The 8,038-nt window shown below is 45.3% G+C and overlaps 1 long non-coding RNA gene across 1 annotated transcript; it reads left to right on the top strand.

Moving 5' to 3' along the window:
* The first annotated feature begins 474 nt into the window (after positions 1-474).
* LOC141417431 (uncharacterized) lies at positions 475-5,557 on the top strand. Its single transcript, XR_012442000.1, has 3 exons — positions 475-620; positions 1,866-2,130; positions 2,960-5,557. It is a non-coding gene; the product is annotated as an uncharacterized lncRNA (long non-coding RNA).
* Positions 5,558-8,038: the final 2,481 nt, after the last annotated feature.

The following is an 8,038-nucleotide window of genomic DNA, read 5'->3' as shown; positions in this document are numbered from 1 at the left end:
ATTTGTTAGAAAATGGAGTTTAGAAAACAAGACCTGGGCATCAGATACACTTATGGCTGCTGAGGCCTTCTCAGCTGGCACAGCTAGGAAAAATATACATGTATTCTAATCCATGTATGCACACGAGTCTATAATTCTGCTGTGTCCATGTGTCCATGTCTATACTAAGCTAAATGAAGTCCACAGTCAGGTTACTTTCCTTTCTGATGTGTGCTTTTGCAACAACAGGTAAAATAAATGTCCTACTATCTGACATGGTCAAGGAAGACAGTGTCCTGGGTAATAAGCTCTCTTAGATGAGTAAGTCACCAGATGAGACTTTGTGTATTATCAGTTGTTCAAGAATTAAACTACAGCATTAAGATGATTTTTAAGAGGAATAGCAGATCTTTGTGTATTACTTAATATATGCCTGGAACTTTATGTTTCTTAACTCACTGGATCTTCAAGTACGTATTCTTATTATCCCAGTTTTACAGGAGAGGAAACTGAGATGATGAGAGGCCATCAGTGTTACAGGGTAACTGGCAGAGCATCCAGAGTCCATTCCACTGTGCCTTCTTAGCAAGTTCTCATCTTTTTTGGGGGATTCAGGAGACACCCTACAGTTGTGATTTGGGGTATGATTCTAAGTATTCTATAGATGCATGGATGGGATAGAGAGGCCATAAGCCCAGGTTTTGATTTATTGAACATCAAGTACTAGAGAGTTTTACTTTCTTTGTGGTTATCTGGAGTTGCCACATCTTCTACAATAGATATTTATTAATTTTACTTTATTTTTTGTAGTGCTAGGGATTGAACCCAGGGCCCCATGAGTATTAGGCACACCCCTAGCCCTATTAATTTTACATTCAGAAAAAACTGTAAACATCATACACACATTTGGAATAGCAGGAGCTGGCTACTCCTCCACACCCAGAGATTGTCCCTCCATTTCCAATATTGGAAGATTAGGAGTTGATTTTTGTTTTTCTATTGGTGGTACTGGGGTTTGAACTCAAGGCCTAGCACTTGCTAGGCAGATGCAAATACCAGTTGAGCCACACCTCCAGCCCTTTTTATTCTGGTTATTTTGGAGATAGGGTCTCTCACTTCTTGCCCAGGCTGACCTGGCACTATTATTTTACACTTTCCACTGTCAGTGGAATAACAACTACTACACCCAGCTGTTGGTTGAAATGAGGTCTCACTAACTTTTTGCCTGGCCTCGCCTCCAAGCGTGATCCTCCTGATCTTGAACTCCCAAGTAGCTGGGATTACAGGCATGAACCACTGGCGTCTGGTTCAGAGTTTGATTTTATTAAGGTAAAAGGTTACTTTAAATTATACTTGATAATATTTTATTTTTTATATGAAAAAAGCATATATATATATATATATATATATATATATATATATATTTCCTTTTGGCTGTCAGGAAGCTCAATATGGTAATTGCACAGGTCCCCTAGGGGCTGTGCTGTAGAGTGCCTGCCTAGTAAGTACAAGGCCCTCAGTTCAAAACCCTAGTTTTGAAAAAATTGGGTTTTAGTATATGATATAATGAACTTATGTGGACCATCCTTTTACTACAAACTGTAGATTAAATTTTTTTTTAAGTTGAAGCTGGGGCCAGGTATGGTGGCTCGTGCCTATAATCTCAGCTGTTCAAAGGCAGAGATCAGGAGGATCATGGTCCAAGGCCACCTCTGGAAAAAAAAAACCCTTCAAGACCCTATAAAAAAGTTTTAAAAAGGCTGGGAGTGTGGCTCAAGTAGTAGCATGTTTGCCTAGCAAGCACAAAGCTCTGAGTTCAAACCTCGGTACAGCTGAAAAAAAAAAAAGTTGATGCTGAGCATGGTGGTGTACACTTCTGATCCTAGCTACTGAGGAGACTGAGGAAGGAAACTCACTCCAGGACCAGCCTGGCATCAGAGCAAGATTCTGCTTCAAGAAAAAAGAAAAGGGGGCTGGTGGAGCAGCTCAAGTGGTATGGAACCTGCCTAGCAAGCATGAGACCCTGAGTTCAAACTCTGAGTACCACCAAAAGAAGAAAAAGAAAAGTTAAATCCATCTCCAAATAAAGGAAGAGAGTTTCCCAGGTGCCAGTCATCAAGGGGAGCTTACACCACAGTGGTGCCCATGCAGGTAGGTGCCACAATGGCCCAGAGAGATAGTGGACTTAGGTGTCAGTCCAGTGTATTGGCCCCAGTGGAATGGGAAACATAGCCTCTCACTCTGTAGGGGTAGGGAGTCGGAACTGATTCCTGTATAAACCTGGGGTCCAGAATGGCTTCACCCTGGTGTCCAGGGGTCCAAAAACCATTGTCCATCTCCCCAAGCATGAGAGTTTTGTCTGACAGGACTCTTGAGTGAAAAAAAAAAAAAAAGGCCTCCTTGAGAAGTTGAAACCCTAAACCTGCACCACACAAGTCTGTGGAATCCAAAATTACTCTTCCTGCTTGTGGTAAGGTAGGGACAATAAACATAAGAACTAAACACAGCCAGACAAAATACAAAGTTAGAGCTCTTATGTGGGTTGTTTCCACATACCAGAGCTCACAGGACACACACAAGTGCATGCTCACACACACTCAAAATTCACATGAGAAGTGGATGTGCCATTAGAGAATATCAGTAGGCAAAGCATCAGAAGAATGAGCACTTTCCTGGAAACTGGAGATAATGAATACTGAGAAAAACCACCCTGCAGAAAAAGAATGGGTAGATGGGATGAAGCACATAAGTCTCCAAGTTGAAGACACTCCTGAATGAGGAGCAGGATTGAGGCAGGCTAGGTTAGGGGTAACCTGGGACTGCTCCCCCTCTTGGTTCAAGGGCTTTTCCCCCTAGCCCATAGGTAAGAGGAACCAGGTAATGAGGTAATGTCTCCCCACCTCCAAGTTCAAGGTGGTATAAAAACACCATACCAAGAGGCTCCAGCTCTTCATTTCTTCTTCCCTTTTCCACCTGGCAGAATGGGTGACTCCCTTCTCTCAATGAAGATATCCTACTTCACCCCATCCATGTGCTCTGCTTGGATTTTTCCATTTGGAGTGCAAAAACCAGGATATTCTGATCACAGACTGCACCAGTGCAGGTAACATTTGTGGTGAGCCAGCCAGGAGAAAATGACCAGTAAGATCCCAATATGCTGTCTCTGCCAGTCTTTATTTTAATCCATCTTTCTGGTGCCACACCTCACCACTTGATGCTTCAGAACCAAACACCATTTATGGCTTGGGTGGTAGGGGATCCTCATGCTGGGTCATTCACCTGATGCTCGGGACTCCTTGGGAGTCCTGGTGCAGACAGACCTCACCCTGATTGTCAGGATGCAAGTCCGTCAGCCCATCTGGTGACGCCTTTTTTTTTTTTTTTAATTATTATTAAACAGGAACAAAAACAAAAAGGACTGGCTCCAGAGGGGATGACATCTGCCCTGGGAAAGCATAGCTGCTCATAAATAGGGGAGGGAGTTCCCAGGACAGGGAGCAAATAAACTGCTACCTGTGGGATGAGAGGTTTGCGTGCTCTTTGCAGTCACCCCCTCCCCCCCCCACGCCTGGAGTGGAAGAGGGGACATAAAATGACAAGTTTCACACTTGTCATGGAAGGCAATAGTGGGAAAGGGAAAGGAGCTTTGCTGTCCCCTCCTGAGTTTAGCGTCCCAGCCCAACTGGCAACTGGGGATGGGCATGCACACATGGCTTCCTGGGCCACTGCTTTAGGTGAGCACTCGGCATGACGTGGGCTGCATGGTTTCTGGGCCATCCACTAGAAGGACCAAGGACGCATTTTGCAACACAAGCACATGGCTTCCCAGTTGGACACTCAGACAGCTACACCCGCAGTTCACAATGTACATGAATGGCTTCCTGGTTGGCCAATTGGGACAACCATGTGGGCAGCCCTGCATGTGTGATGGCGCCCACACGCATGGGTTTAATGTGCATGCACGTGGTTCTGTGCACACATGCATTTTTCTCCACCCAGCCCTCAAGGCAAATGGAAGTCCCACCTACCAAAGGCAGAAGTCCTGACTTCTGAAGGGCGGAAGTCATGCCTCTGGAGCACAGAAATTCTGCCTTTGGAGGGTGGAGGTTCCAGAATGGGAACCACTGGTGTGGGACCCCAGGATGCTTAGCGCTATTTGGCGGGGCCTTCAGGCCTGTCCTGCAATCTTCCACTGGCGTGGTACCCCCAGGACACTCGGTGCCACTCGGTGGGGCCTCTGGGCTCACAACTGCTTGGTGCAAACCTCCAGCCTCTCCCCTCAAGCCTACATGTGGCACAGGCCCTGACCTGCTTCTCAGCATGGGCTGGAAGCCCTGCCTAGCCAGCTACAGGGCACTGACAAACGTGGTGGTAAAGTGCAGTGACCATGACCCTGGGAGCAACAGTAGCAGTGGTGTATGTGCTTCAATAGATGCAGCCTCGACTCTTAACATGCTTGGGTACTGTACAGGCTGGCAGACTCTGTCCAGCAGCCTCCAGCTATAAGGCTCCCAATGCCTGAGCTGGCTGAGAGGGGAAATGCATAGACATGGCAGCTCTGCTGCCAGTAAAAAGGCCAGGAAAGCTTGAGGCACTGGAGACAGGGCAGGTAATGGCCTGGCAGGCTTTTGCTCTCCCCACTCATGCCTTGCACAGCCCCCTAGCTCCATGACAACAGTGGTGACAGGAGGGACTACATTCCCCTAAGACTTGAGACTATAGCTCCTGTTCCCAAAAAATAAAAGTGGGGGAGGGAGGAGCAACACCTCTGGTGACCAAGGTCCTGTGCCTTACCAAACCAACTTCTTCCCATCTGCAACCTTCTTTGTTTCCCTCCTCTAACCCACTCTCTTACCTGCCTACCTGCCACACCTGTCTGCCCTAACCACCCCATCCCAATTCTCACCCATGCTCACTTTACCCCCATAGACTATAAGGAATTGAAGAAACACTCATCCAGAGATCAGATCTCCTTGCTACAGAGGCTCACATAAGGGACTTACCTACAAGTAGTTGGCACCCTTTAAAGATGGGTTAATGAGATTAAATCCTACATTCTAGAGGTGGTCCCTTAGTTTCCTTTCTTTAGGGAAGCTAATAGGGACTGACGATAAAATTCTTACAGTGGAACATCAGCCTAACAAGAGCAGGGCCATGGGTTCAAGTTCCATCCTAGTTCATTTCTATTATCTGGCATACTTCTGTGATCTTTGTTATTTCTCCTCACTAGGATAATAATTGGGTTAGCACACAGGAACCCTTATGCAGGGGTGGAGAGACTGACCCTTTAGGGGACCAGTTGACTCAAAAGACAGGGTACCCTGCTACTCACTTGCTCCACAGACATGTGAAAGAAATAGTTCAAGGGAACCTGTATTGAGGCTTCCTAGAGTCTTGGGGGACACCTCAAGAATCTAGAAGTTCTCATATGTCTCTCTCCTAAAGGATAAGTTTCCCCCTTTCCATTTCTCTCTCTCTCCACAGGCAGACATGGGGTTAGCCAACTCAGTTCCAGTGGATTCCCCACTTGACTGTATCCTTAAATATTGGGAATGCTTTTACCCTGCTAACCTAAAAAAAGAATGTTTGAGTCATTACTGTAATGAGGTTTGGTCCCAATATTAACTGGGGACTTAAAGGTGATGTGAAAATCTTGATTATGACACCATCTTACAGTTAGATCAATATTATAAAAAATGAAAAAAATGGTCGGAGATACCATACATGCAGGCCTTTATGGCCCTATATCAAAACCCAACCCTCTGTAAGGAACTTGCCAGACTCCAATGGAAACTTAAGGAAAGAGATGTAGATATCCTTGATGATCCTTTGCTACAAAGAACATCACATGTCTCATGAAGGGAACCCTCATTACTTCTCCCTTGTGCCCCTAACGCTGAGCCAACATCAACTCCTGCTCCAATTCTTCTTCCCTTAGCACCCCCCAATGCCAGTGAGCCCTCCACACACTCGAAATTGGAAATTTTACTCAGAAACTCCTTAAACAGTGCTCCCATTATGAGAAGTGTCAGGGCTGAGGGATTAATTCATGTTCATGTGCCCTTCACCATAAATTATGTCCAACAGTGTAAGGAAGAGTTGGGGAGGTATAATGAAGACCCAGATAAATTTATGGTTGAGTTCCAGACCCTGGCATTAGGGTTTGATCTTACTTGGAGGGACATTCAGTTCCTCCTGGCCAACTGCTGTACTCCTACAGAAAGGGAAAAAATACTTGCTACTGCCTGTAGGAAGGCAGATGAGGCCTTTGCTAGGGATCCCATAGGCCGATATCCAGGGGATATCACTGTTCCAATGTCTTAACCTCACTGGGATTATAATACCCCAGGGGGAATGCAGAGGAAGGCCCAGATGTTAGAAACCATCCTTTGTGGAATGAAAACAGGAGCCACAAAGCCTGTAAATTATAACAAGGTCAAAGTTTTAGAATTATCCAAAAATGAGAGGAAAACCCTGTAGCCCTTTGTGATAGACTGGAGAAAGTCTTTAGAAAACATACTACTCTTGATCCTGAGTCTATTGAAGGGACTGCTCTCCTAAATCACCATTTTGTCAATCAGTCAGCCTCATATGTTAGATGAAACCTTCAAAAGTTAAATCTGGAATCCCTAACCAACAAAATTCAGTTGGTAGATATTACCTTTCAGGTCTTTAACAATCATGACCTGGCAGAAGAAAGGAGGGAACAGAGTAAAGAAAGAAGGCAAACCAAACTTATGGCTGCTACAATTGGGGTCTCCCCCAATGCCTAAAAGACATCCTCAGACAGAAAGGCTGGAAAGCTACCCTGCTTCAAATGCAAGAAGCTGGGGCACATGGTAAGGAATTGCACAAAGCCAGCCCTGGGACCCTGTCATGAGTTCTCCAAAATAGGAGGTTACCAATGGCACTGGAGGATGGACTGTCCCCACTCCCAGAGAGGGGCATGGCTAGCCAAAACTCTGGGTGTATCAGCTGAAGCCACATATGACTGAGGAGGCCTGGGGTGCTCTCAACAGCCCCCACATAAGCTCATCATCACTTATGAGGAACCTTGGGTGGCCTTGGAAGTCTTGGGTAAACAAGTTCTATTCCTTATTGATGCAGTGGTGCATTACTCTTCTCCCTGGTTTTGCAGGAAAGTCTTCCTCTCAGACCGTGATTGTGGTAGGAGTTGATGGGAAAAAACATCACTCCTCCCCTCCCTTGCTGTATCAAAACTCAATTTTTTATGCATAGATTTCTTATAGTCCCTTGTTGGGCTGGGACATAATGGAAAAGTTTGGTATAGTCCTGATAATGGGCCATTTGCCAAGACTCCTAGTGCTTCAAAAGGGATCCAAGAGGGTCCATAAAATTCCCTTAGAAGTGGACCAACAAGTAAGCCCCCCTGCATGGTATGATGGGATACCCAGAAGGGCAAAAACAGCTATCCCTGATAAGATACAGCTCAAAGACTCCAACCACTATTCCAGTTTTTGGCAATATCCTGTTAGGCAAGAGGCTAAAGAGGGACTACAACCACTTATTAAAAAGGTTCTAAAACATGGACTGTTAAAACTTTGCCAATCTCCCTGTAACACTCCTATCTTACCTGTAGTAAAGCAAACAGGAGAATATAGGATGGTATAAGGTCTCCTATTGGTTCCCATTCACCCTCTAGTGGCTGATCCATATGCTATCCTATCCCAAATACCTGAAGACAGTAAATGGTTCACAATCTTAGACTTAAAGGATGCCTTCTTTACTATCCACTTGTGCCAAGACTCCCTATACCTTTTTGCCTTTAAGTGGGGGATCCCTATATGAAGGAAAGGCAACAATATACGTGGACAGTACTGACCCAGGGACTCTGAGATGGCCTGCACCTATTTGCCAGGGTATTGGGAAAGGATTTGCGAGAACTTCAGATTAAAAAAGGGGGATTTCTCCAATATGTAGATGACCTCCTGATCTGTAGTGCAACCCAGGATATTTCCAATGCCAACACTGTTTTGGTTTTTAATTTCTTAGCTGATAGGGGATATAAAATCTCAAAGAGTAAGGCCCAAATCTCTTT

This window comes from Castor canadensis, chromosome 15 (genome assembly GCF_047511655.1).
Source record: "Castor canadensis chromosome 15, mCasCan1.hap1v2, whole genome shotgun sequence".
NCBI lineage: Eukaryota > Metazoa > Chordata > Mammalia > Rodentia > Castoridae > Castor > Castor canadensis.
This window is presented reverse-complemented; position numbering and strand designations above follow the sequence as displayed.